This window comes from Bos taurus, chromosome 8 (assembly GCF_002263795.3).
Source record: "Bos taurus isolate L1 Dominette 01449 registration number 42190680 breed Hereford chromosome 8, ARS-UCD2.0, whole genome shotgun sequence".
In the NCBI taxonomy this organism is placed as follows: domain Eukaryota; kingdom Metazoa; phylum Chordata; class Mammalia; order Artiodactyla; family Bovidae; genus Bos; species Bos taurus.
The window spans coordinates 111,664,460-111,676,550 of record NC_037335.1 but is presented as its reverse complement, the minus strand read 5'-3'; the positions used below and the strand labels follow the sequence as shown (position 1 = coordinate 111,676,550).

The 12,091-nt window shown below is 47.3% G+C and overlaps 1 protein-coding gene across 1 annotated transcript in view; it reads right to left on the bottom strand.

Annotated features, from left to right (window-relative positions):
* MYT1L (myelin transcription factor 1 like) overlaps positions 1–10,167 on the bottom strand; it is a 421,026-nt gene extending 410,859 nt beyond the window's left edge. The window contains exon 1 of the mRNA XM_024995855.2: positions 9,928–10,167. The gene's annotated coding sequence lies outside the window, so the exon portion shown is untranslated. The remainder of the gene's footprint in view (positions 1–9,927) is intronic.
* Positions 10,168–12,091: the final 1,924 nt, after the last annotated feature.

Here is a 12,091-nt window from a genome sequence, read left to right as displayed (position 1 = left end):
GGATGGGCCCTCTGGAGGGCCTGCAGCTCACTGGGCAGCTGTCTGCCCCATTTCAGCAGGGCCTGAGAGCAGATGACAAACTGGACATCCCGAAGGCTTCAGAGAAGTGTGGCATCAGTTCATAAACTAGTTTGAAATAACTATTTTTTGAAAAATTTTGCAAGAGTATAAGAGGAAGGCTGAATGTCTTTCCTCCAAGAGCCTATGTAGGAAGAGACTCTATTTGAGGTACTGCTGGAGCTCAGAGAACCTCTGGAACAAGGAGGATGGGTTCACAGGAGAGATTCAAAGGGTGGGCTCATGGCTCCACACCATCCTCTGCTGCAGGAACGGGAGGGAGAACGCTGTGTGTTTTTCACTCTAAGAATGAGTCATGCTCAAAGTTGATCTCAACATAGAGGAGCAGGTATTACTAATTTGAAAGACATAATGAATCCTGAATTGCATGGCTTCATAATTTTTATGAACATGTTTGGGTTACAACCCTTACCCTGTTAAAGGACTCATTATAATTTATCTGTAACATACCTTTCCCTGTGGAAAAAAGAAAAATCCTCACTCAAACATAGAGATTTCCAGAGCAAAGAAGAAATAACTATTCCTGTTATTTTGTTAGATGTCTTTTAACTATTTTATAAAACACCTCGTGGAATTATTTTTGAATGTCATAAGACTTTAGTTAATCATTTAGTAGAAATGATAAACCTCTAGATAGTCATATATTTAGATCATATTCTATAAATAAGTGCTGAGTCTACTTAAAATTAGGATTGTTGGCCCAAACAAGTTCTGAATTATAGATATGGAGAATCTTCAATTACATTCATGTTTAATAAAAAGCTTTCATTTTGGGGGGTTATTTTCGTAAACAATATGGTATATATGCTTAATATATAATACATAATAACCTGAACACTTTAATAAGCATATTATTTTGCCTTTTCCAATCATAGAGATAATACCAGTACCTGTAATCCTATAGGTTCTTGTGAACTTCAAATAAAATCCTCAAGTAAAGCATTCAGTGCTGTGCATTTGTTAATATGAGCTAAGATTAGTCATTAGAATGCTTTCCTGATATTTTTGTCAGTTTCTCATATAACACAGAACTTTTTTAAAAGGTGTTTTTGCTATGGACCATTTTTTAAAGTGTTGGATCTGTTACAATATTGCTCCTGTTTTATGTTTTGGATCTTAGTTTCCCGACCAGGGATCGAACCGGCAACTCCTGCATTGGAAGGCAAGGTCTTTTTTTTTTTTTGGAAGGCAAGGTCTTAAGCCCTGGGTTGCCAGGGAAGTCCCAGTACTGAACTAAAAGGCTGGTCTCACTAGCTGGCCCTGTTTACACCATCCGCTGTGACTCAGAGCTGGAAGCAGCCAAAGCGGACGTCCTGAGCATTTCTGAACTCTGTGTGGACGCCCCCCCCTTTGGCTCTGTCCCCCTCTCCTCTGCCTCTGGAGTGAGAAGCACGTCCCAGCGCTCGGAGCGCATATGCGTTCTGCGCTCTGGATAGAGCGGGTTTTGTATTAAATGAAACACATCTTCATTTAAAATTTCCCAAAGGAGCCTCCTTGGTAACAGCGACCTGGAAAGCCTTCTGTGACTCCGGGGGAAGCCCACGGTTCAGCAGGCGCAGGGAGAGCTGTCTAGCATCACCCGTGGGGTGAGTCCCCGTCACATTTCCTCCCCCACGATGGACTTATGGCTCTTCTCGACTTCACAGGGGTATTTTGAGGACAATATTTAGCCCACTCTTTTAAACTGCTGGACGTGCCGTTGGCTACTGTGGTGAAAACCTGGTGTTTATCTGCGCCCACAGGATCTCGTTTGTCACTCTGGGTGCTTCAGGCTACTAGAAGTAGGACATGCATTGGATAATGGATGCTAGCTGCTAAAAATGTGCTGTTATTAGCCTGTGTGTAGCCGGGCTATTACTACTACCTAAACAGTGCTTCTTGAAAAGAAGGCGAGGCAGAGAGCCAGCGGGGCCGTGTCCTGCAGCAAGGGCCCTCGATGCTGACCCGGGCGCTCTATTTGCCCGCACCGTGGCAGGTGCAGAGGACTCGCCACACCAGGGTCACGTGCAGAACCGCAGAGCAGGAGTGATGGAGCCCGCACACCCCGCGGACGCGTGAGCTCCACCAGGACGACTCGCCATGTGCCGTCACCGTGATGGGATCCTCGCCAAAGCAAGATGAAATCACAGTCACAGAGAAGAGGGGGAAGAACTGAAGAGGAAGCTGGTTGTCAGCCACATGTCTGAGTTCCGCACACAGTCCGGTGACTTCTCCATGCGACCAAGAAGGCTCTGATTGGATGGATCCCATGTCAGTTCCACTGACCTGAGGCATGCTGGGTGAGACTATCAATCTAATGGGACCTCCACTAAACCATCCAGCTGTTGGCCTTGGCTTGCTTCCTGCTCTTCCCTACATATGACCCCAGGTAAGGAGGAGGAGGCACTGCCCTTGGGCAGGGTCACGGTCCACAGCCTGAAGCCCTACACTGCACACTGACAGCTCTGCGGAGGAGGCCCTGCCCAGGAGCGGCATATACAGAGATGTATAGTATTGGTACCAAAAGGGAGCTGAGACTTGATAAAGTTCAACCTTCCATTTTAAGAAAGGATCCCAAGACATAGGCGGCTTCTCTGGTGGCTTAGCGGTAAAAAATCCACCTGCCACTGCAGGAGATGTGAGTTCGATCCCTAGGTCAGGGAGATCGCCTGGAGGAGGAAATGGCAACCCACTGCAGTATTCTTGCCTGGGAAATCCCACGGACTGGCTTGCTATAGTTCATGGGGTCACAAAGAGTCGGACACTTAGCGACTGAGCACACACACAAGACAGGGAGAGTGGAAAGGGTGTGCTCAGAGTCACCCCTGAATTACAGGGGGAGCTGGACCAGGATGAGGCGGCCTTTGTGTGAGCACCGTCACAGCCAAGTCAGCTAGGGATGGAAAATCCCACTGAGAAAGTAAAAAGGAACATTTTTTTAAAAAAGGAAAAGATGACTAAGGATGACCAAAATGGATAATATTGGGTGAAAATTCCCTCTGAGGAGTAAATGGGAAAGAGACTTTTCTGAGTGTCACCGGTTATCTTTAATACCTTGGAGAATTAGTCAGAAACCAGTAAGACAAGTGCAGTCTAACTGACATCACCCAGCGAGAGCAGAGCTTCTGGCCCTGGGAGAGCCCTGCGCATCAGTTAAGGGTCTGTTAGTGGTCCTCCCTTGCTTGTCTAGACACCCAGGGGCAGGAGCAAGTCGGATGCTGCTGTGCAGCCAGTGGGCACGTCCCCATCCGGGAGAACGGGGTGAGGACTGGCGGGGAGCAGGCGAGGAACTGGGCTGTGCGGGGAGAGGACTGTGGACATGTGGTGCTGAAGCTTGTGTTTTTTGTAATATATACACAGAGGCCTATTTTGCTAATGCTGATCGCCCAGTCAGCACCCCTCACATTGAGGAATACCTCTGAAGCTAAAACAAATGACTCCATCTGCATATGAATTTGGAAGCTGTAAAGCACCGAGGATAGAACATCACTGGTCAAACAAAGCCTTGGACACATTCTGCCTCCGACCCCTGGATGCTGACAGCCATGAATATTTATCACAGGCCGAGTGTATTTTCTAACTCCTTCAAAATGTAACACACACGAAAGGCTACGTATTAAAAATGAGAAGTCGCATCTAATCTCACAAACCTCATCATCCTTCCCATCCAGCTGACCCCACTGATCAGACACTGTTTTGATCATTAACTAGATGAACAGGTGGCTCAGCCCAGTTGTAAACAGGTGTGTTAACTCGGCCCTGGGGAACACACACAACACTTCTTGGCTTGTACTGTGGGTGTGGGTCTCTTAGGGAAAAGGGTTGTTTTTGAGCTAACAAAATCACAGTAATGGCAAATTAACTGAAGAACATTCGGGCGGTGAAACTGCCTCCATTCTTGTTCTCGGGACTATGGAAAGAATTGCAAAGAACAGTGAGAGATCCATAACACAAAGTTCGTGGAAAATTCCAAGTGTTAATTCAGTACCAAGTGTGCCGTGCTCAGCAGAGCACAAGTCACACACGGGCCTGAAATTTATCTGAGCGAACCTACTAGGGCTTCCACAAGCATCTAGCAGCCCCCAGCACTTCTCACTCCTATGCAGTCTCAGAGTTCCCTTTGGAAGTACAGACATGCAGCTTTCTGAGGTCTGAGCTACTTAAATTTCCAGACCTGAGAGGGTATACAACTCTAATTCTAATCTAACTTTCCTTTTACACGAGTTTTAAAATTCTGAACAGACAGGCATGTTGGTCAGACCTGCCTCCCTGGGAACGTGGTGAGGCATCTGAGGGTCTGAAGGCACAGGCAGGTTCTGACCTGAATTCTCTCCTCTCCTCTCTCCAGGTCTCTCCAGCCAAGCAGCGAGCCTGTGGGTGCCCACGTGGCCGCCCTGCCCAGCTCCCCGTGTCCGGGCTGACTGCTGACGTCACAGACCCGAGTCAGAAGGCGCTGCCCTGCGACGCTGCCCCGCTGCGATCTGCATTCACCAGGCCTGCCTCAAGGGTTCAGGTCCCGGTCTCTGGGATCAACAGCTCTAAAATGCCCAGAAACTGCAAGACAGACACCTGACATTTACCAACACTCTTTCCTCAAAACAAAAATCCGTTTCCTGTTCTGTGCCTTCTTATGCAAGCAAAGACTCACTCAGCTGTAACTACGAATCACGAGGGGGCAGTGGGCTAGAGTCAGGGGGTCGCAAAGAGTCGACACGAGTGGTGACTGACGCACACTCACAGCCACACAGATACTGATACAAACCACGACGAGTTAGGGCCAACCGCCGAGAGCCCTCCCACACCCAGAGTTCAGATTCCGTAAGAAGGGGATAGACTCAAGTCACATATTCAATTACAGAGAGAAAAATGGGAATACAATCCCATGCAGTTGAGAGCTAATTTTCAGAATGATCACCTGGATCCCTGAAGTACTAATCATCTAAGAAATGGACATCAATGATTATCTTCCTCTTATTAAGTAAGAAAAATGGCTTAATCTAATTCAAAACGTATTCAAGAAAAAGTAGATATAGAAGAATTGTGATGACTAAGTATATATTTATATATAGTATATAAATATAAAATATTATGTATGCTATATGTAATATAACATTTTACATGTATAATATAACATACACATAATTGCTATATGTTTATATTTACAGAAGTATTCAAATATATAAATATATATAAATTTATTTGCAGTTTTTATATAAATTATATTTATAAATACATGCTACATATTATATATTAATATATACTTATTTTATATGTACATAAATATATATATGATTTTATCCATACGATCCTGACTCACTGTGGGTTAGAGATTTGTCTCACTGCTGCCTCTTTTGGGTCTGTACACAGTAGGTACTCAATGCACGCAGGATGTGTGAATTGCTCACTAATGTGCTGAAAGTGAAGGGGGAGCTGAGTTTAGGGAGCTGTCTGTTTAGGTTTCACCACTGACTTTGATTTTTTTTCTTCCAGGGAAGACTGTGAAGGAGCCCCTGGACTGCCCATCCTCGTTACTGACTCTAACTAGACTGTTAAGAAACTTTAAAAACACGGAATTTAAACATAATTCATAAGTGTGCGAGTTGGGCTTGAGAGGAGAGAACAAAAAAGAATCTCTATCCTAGCAGCTGGAATTCCCATGGAGGGAGACACACTCCCCTGACCTTGAACCCTGAGCCAGTGTCTGTCCTGGACACAGCGGCCTGGGTGCCAGCCCATGGCCCACGCTCGCTTGGTCACCCCTCCCTGGTCATCTCTTGGTCATCCTTGGTCATCTCTCCCTGCCTCTCTGGGCTCTGGGCAGAGAAGCTCTACAAAGCGCTCACGGGAGGGGCAGGGCGTCACTCATCACGTGGCGCTTGTCCCCATCCCACTGGCCACAGGGACACTAACGCGAGGGCCACATCTGTTCTTCCGATCAGATGCTCACTGCCCTAAAAACAGCCAGTGAAGAAAGATGCTTCCCTTTCAAAAAAGAAAGAAAGAAAGAGAAAGGAAAGAAAAGAAAACCAGTTACTCTTAAAGATAAACAGCACAGCGCTCTTCCGGGAACTGGGACCATGTTTTTGCCAAAGTCCACGACATGAGGTCAGATTTTTGAATCCAGAAAATGCAAATAAATTGCGACCTATCACAGTGGCCACTGAGGAATCAGTGTGCAAGGCAGGCCGGACTCGTGTGCTCAAAGTGCAGGGATCGCTGCTTTCACACGGGCCAGCAAGGGTGTCTGCAGAGAAGGCTTGCAAGGAGGAAGCCACAGCCAGCTGCCACGAGCACTCACCCCAGGACAGCTCCGTCCTCCCGCCCTCAGCCTCATCACCAGTCCCCCTCTTGCCTGCAACTGGTGATGAGCACGACCCAGACAACAAACAGCTGGAAGCATGCCAGAGGACCATACATCCGTGGTCTACCATGCCCTCTTTAATCAACTTCCTAATTAAAAACTGCCATGCTGGCATGAGGTACAAAGAGGGTAGGCTTGGGATCTCCCACGAAACAGCATCCCTGAACCCTGAGGTTGTGGAAAATCTGTGTTCTTACGGGTGTTTATGAGTTTTCCTGGCGCAGAGAGAGAATCAATTTGCTTGCGCCTGGCCCTCAAGACGTATTAAATTTATCCTGAAGGAAACTGGCTTCTGCAAAGCTCTTGCCCGGATGCATTAGGCAGGTGGGAGTTGCAGTGGGCCGGAGGGTCCCCTGGCAGATGCAGCATCGATTTCTGAACGCTCACCATCCAGCAGACAGCTCCAGAGCAGACTCGATTTGATGGCTCTCTATGGGGTGCCCTGCAGACTCGATTATTTCCACAACCAGTCTGGCTAGCATTGTTTCATGGCGACCACGCTCTATGTTCTCAGCTTCTGTTCAGATGGCACGAGTGGGTCCGGGTACCAGGGAGGGGAGGGGGCCAGATTTAAAGCCAGTCTCTAAGGAGCAACCATCTCTTTCAGGGTCCAGTGATCAAGGGGGTAATTCTGACTTATAAGAAACCATTCTGTTGACTGCCATTAAAATACACTGAGTCCAGGCATGAAGATACTACTCAAAACAGTGTCTGAGCTAGAAATCCCCCAATAAAAATCTCTGTACATACAGCTATATCTAAAATAGAAAACCAACAAAGACCTACTGTATAGCACAGGGAACTCTGCTCAATATTCTGTAATAACTTAAATGGGAAAATAATTTGAAAAAGAATAGATATATGCATATGTATAACCAATCACTTTGCTGCACACTTGAAACTAACAGCATTGTTAATCAACTAAACTCTGATATAAAATTAAAATTTTTTTTAATCTTTGTCAGTGTGCTAAAAAGAACCACTCACCCCATAAATGATTAAGCCGTGAGTTGTTTAATTTAGCAACCCAAGTCCAATATCCCACACCTGAAAGCATCTCAAGCAAATGTGCAACAATCTTGGGATAATTTTCTTTAAAGCCATTTTATTGCACCATCTAAGCAGCCAGACTTCAGTAAAGAAGCAGCCAGTACGTAACATTGTCATAAAGTTCCTTTCAACTGTATTAATGAGCACCCAAAAGAGGTCTACATGGCATACATATTAATCCAATGGCTCAAATATGGTCAGCCTGCACACATTTCCACACTGGCATTTTAAAAACACATATATCCATGCACTTAACAGAACCTTTGAAGAGATTAATTGCTGTACCCCTGGGACATCATAGCACAGAATTGTAAACAAACAGGTCAATAACTTTTCGAAAGGGAAGATATTGGTGCCCCACTTTATTCCCCATCACCAGGAACCCACTGAGGAATGCCCCCCACCCTGGGCACAGAGACAACTCTTCCTCTTGGGATCAAAGGTGCCTGATTTCAGATTAATATTTTGGCTCACTGAACTTAAGAAATTTGCTATAAAAGGCTGCTTTTCTTTCCAAAGTTGATCTGCAACCTTAGAGCTAAACTGAAAAGAGAAAAATGCTCTTGGAAACCACATTTTTCGGTTAGGCACACAGCACCACGTTTCCAGCCCTGGGACCTCTCATTGTCTTTGAAGGCTAGCCCTTTCCAAGCCCGTAGAGACAGCATGCCCAAGAACCAGTGTGACAGAGAGTGGCATAAAGTAACTCTGTCAAGTGGAAACTAATATGACATAATTTTGGCCCTTAAAAAAGAGCTAGACTCTCCTCTGAATGGCAGCCAGGCACAAAGAGACCAACGTGGTAGGTAACACTCCAGTGTTCCCGTCAGGATGAAAACAGACATGTTGAGGTTAAAAATTAAAAGCTGATATTTTGCCCCAAGAAAGTTACAACCCATCATAAATCTAAAAGGAATTATTTTAATCTTAGAAGGTTCAGCTCAACTCTAAAATAAAATATAGCAATGGAAAAATAAAAGAAATATCATTTTTGTCTAGCTAAGAGTTTATTAATTTATTTTGAAATAATTTGGTATCTAATATTGTTTGGGTTAAGTTAAAAAAACAAAGCCTCAATTCAAAACACCAGCAAATTAAAAATTAAATAGAAAAGTATTATATGTATACATACATATTCATTGACATAAAAATGGAAAATTCACCTGTTCTACAAAAACAAGCTCAGTGTGAATAAGCAGAAACTTCAAGTGTGAGTGGGAAAATGTGAGAAGCCAACAGTTGGAAGTGGCATATAAAGGGTTAACATGTTTTCCAATATCTTATGTTGGAGGTTTAGATTCATTGAAGGTAGTTTTCTTTTCTTTTCTTTTCACCTTTTCTGGAAAGCCATTGTTTTGTTTTAAACAGAGGGAATAATCCTCCAAAAAGTTGCATTTTTTTTTGTCAAATATTCGCTGTCATTGTCTAAAGCAAACAGCTGAAGTAAAGCAACTCTGTAAAAAAAAAAAAGCCTCAAAATAAAATTCTTAAGTGATTTGTAATATTTAAGAAACTACAAAAAGACAGTTAAATGATGATAATTTCTACTTAAGTTCTACCTTAAAAGCAGATGAAATAATTAGGTCAGTCAAAATGAAAACCTTACCTTTTAAGGAGAGTGGGGATTGTGAAAACAGGATAGAACTATTTACCAGTGATTTCCCTGAGATGAAAGTATATTTAACTAAATAGTAAAACACCCATATTGCAGCACTACAATCACAGAATTATATAAGGAGTGTGTGTCAGTGATGACAATAGAAAACCGGAATTCCTGCAGGCTTTCTACTTATTTCTCAACTCAGAAGACTGGTTGTAAAAACAGTCTCCATTTTTCTGAAGAGCACTGAAAGTATCAACTTGTGCTAATTTTTCTGTTTCCTATCTGTAGATCCTACAGATCAACAGAAACTTCAGTTCGATTTGCAAAATCTCCAGTAAGTTGCTGGTTAAATTAGCTAAAATCTTCTTCCAGCTAGGAAAAATATATACCAGTCAAAACTAATTATGTCTGGGCTTTCATTGAAACAACATTTGCTAATTCTACTGGTCTGGATACACTGCTTCAGAAAATATTAATTAAACACATTGAATAATGGCTGCTGTAAATTTCGGAAAACAATAATCTCTGAACAGTTCATGTTCGCTCCAGACGTATGCACAGGAAAATGGACGAAGCAGTTGCCCCCAGCCAGCAGCAGCCCCGACCCTTTTGTTGGCCAGCTCGCGAAGGAGTTGAACTTTGCTGCACTTTGGGGAGCGGGCCGAGGCTCCGGACGCCACCGGGAGAGCTGGACGCGTTTACCTGGAGGGAGCGGCCAGGCGGGACCCGGAGAGCCAGCGGCCAAGCCGGCGGTCCAGGCGCGCGCCCCGCGCCCGCATCCCAGGGCATTCCCGGGCTCCCCGGCCTCGCCGCCGGCTGCGGGCGCGGCCACCCCGCCTCCGTCTCGGGGACTCACCCAGAAGATCTCAGCTGCTGCAGCACTACCGGCTCCCCCGCTTCTGCGCGCGCCCCGACCGTCGCCGCGCGCCCCTGCTCTAGCGGCGCGCGCACGCGGGGCCGCGGCTCCCCGGCACGCTAATCATTCTGCCACCTGGACACAAGTGGCGGTGCCCTCGGACGGGAAGCTCGCAGGCCTGAAGTCGGAGATGCAAACCAGTGAGCTGACAGCGCGGGGCGACGGGGCCGGGGCGGGGGCCGCCGAGCGCCATCCGCAGGGCCCGGGGCGCGGGGCCGCCGCCTCCCCTCCGGCCGCCTCCGCTAAGCTCGGCGCGGGCACCGCCCGCCCCCGGCCCCGGTCCGGGGGACCCGTCACCGGCCAGGTGCGCTTCACGCTGGGGCCGTGGCTCAACCCGGGGTTCTCGCCTGACTGTTGATTGAGCCTGCAGCACAGCCAGGCGGGCTTGGGGTGCGCGCTGTGCGCTCCCTGCTCGGCGCCCACAGGCCCCTGGGTCTCCGGGGCGCAGTGCGCAGCGTGTGCAGTGCCGTATTTCATGTAATAGACGAGAGCGGAATACCCGAGTCAGGCTGCGAACAGCCCCCCCCCCCGGGGGGGGGGCGTGTGTCTAAATATACCGCCCCCCCAGACACAGAGAACACACACACATGAGCACACACACACACACAGAGCACACACACACGCTGATGGTAAAGACCCCCCCCCACACACACACAGCGCGCGCGTGCACACACACACACACACACACACACACACACACAGACACACACTGATGATAAAGACCCCACACACACCGATGTTATGGTCAAGACACGCTGTGTCCAAAGAGACCTCAGAAAGTCGACTGAACCAACAGCATCTTCCGCGGCCCTGCTTCTGAGCACCAAAACAGCACAGAAAGAGGTGCCAAGCCTGCTCACCGCACCCCCGCACCCCGCACTTCAAGTGAGAGAACAGTGACCCAAGAGTTAACACCAGTGGACTCTTAAAATCCCTCTGGGTTGCCAACCGCGCTTTGCTCTGTTTCAGGGTGAGCTTCTTCTCTCGTGTTCTTTTCAAACAAAAGACACAGAACTATTCTTCTAAGAAAGTTAAAATATTGTCAAGCTTTTAATATGGCTGGAAGAAAACAAATGCCAGGAAAAGTTTTATCTGAGAAGGCAAGAGCAAATAAGATTTCACAACACAAAAGGGAGCATAGATACATGACTTCATTAGCATCTTTCCGGTTTAAAAAAAAAGTGCTGGTTTTATAAATGGCTTCTTGGGTCTAGCAACAACTCTTCTACTCCAGGGGTAACCACACCACTGCCCTCTCCACAAGCGTCTCTCTTAGACACTCCCCACTCTGAAAGGCCATATGAAATCATAGCGGCTACTTAGCCCCTCCCACCCTCCCTGGACACTGGCCTCGAATACACAGACTCCTGTTTGACAACAACTCCAGGCAGCCTGCACACATGCCCGGCGCCCACAACCACATTGTGCTGGAGAAGAAGCTCCACTGGAGAAAGGGTCCATTGTGGGCTCATCTGGACACCAAACCAGGCGATTTTAAAAATTGTTACCATTTGTCATCAAATAAGAGCTGCAGATGGCCAGGTAAGCAAGGAAGCAAATATGTGTGAGAGTACCTAAGAAGCCAGGCGAAATAATTCTGAAGAGCTGCAAGTGGCCCCAAACAGACACATCCTAGGCAGCCTTTAAGGAAGAAGAAAGAGGTACCTTTGGGTCGGAGAGTCGGGGCCCTTCAGCACAGCCCGGTTCCGCAGCCTACTTCTCCTCACTTGCAGGGCTGAGTCTGCCTTGGAGAGCCCGGGGCCCATGTTGACCCCACTCCCCTACACGAGGCCACTCCATCGGGCCCTTCCCCGGCAGAGGGGAGGGCACAGCCACCTCCGATAAACCACTGCAGGAGCTCCCCGGAACAGGCGCTGACTGTGGTTTCTGTGGGAGGAGGCTCAGAGGTCCCAAGTCCCCGAGAACACCTCCCTCCGGCTTTCAGAGGGGATTCCTCCCAGTCCTGAGCCTCCTGCCTGCCCTCTGGAGACCAGACATCCTGGTTAGCACAGGGATTGTGACTGCCTTCCCGTCCAGCCCTGCTGGAAGTCACCGTGGTCTGAGAGGCAGGCACCTTGCTAGAGACTGCCGGGTGCCATCCCGG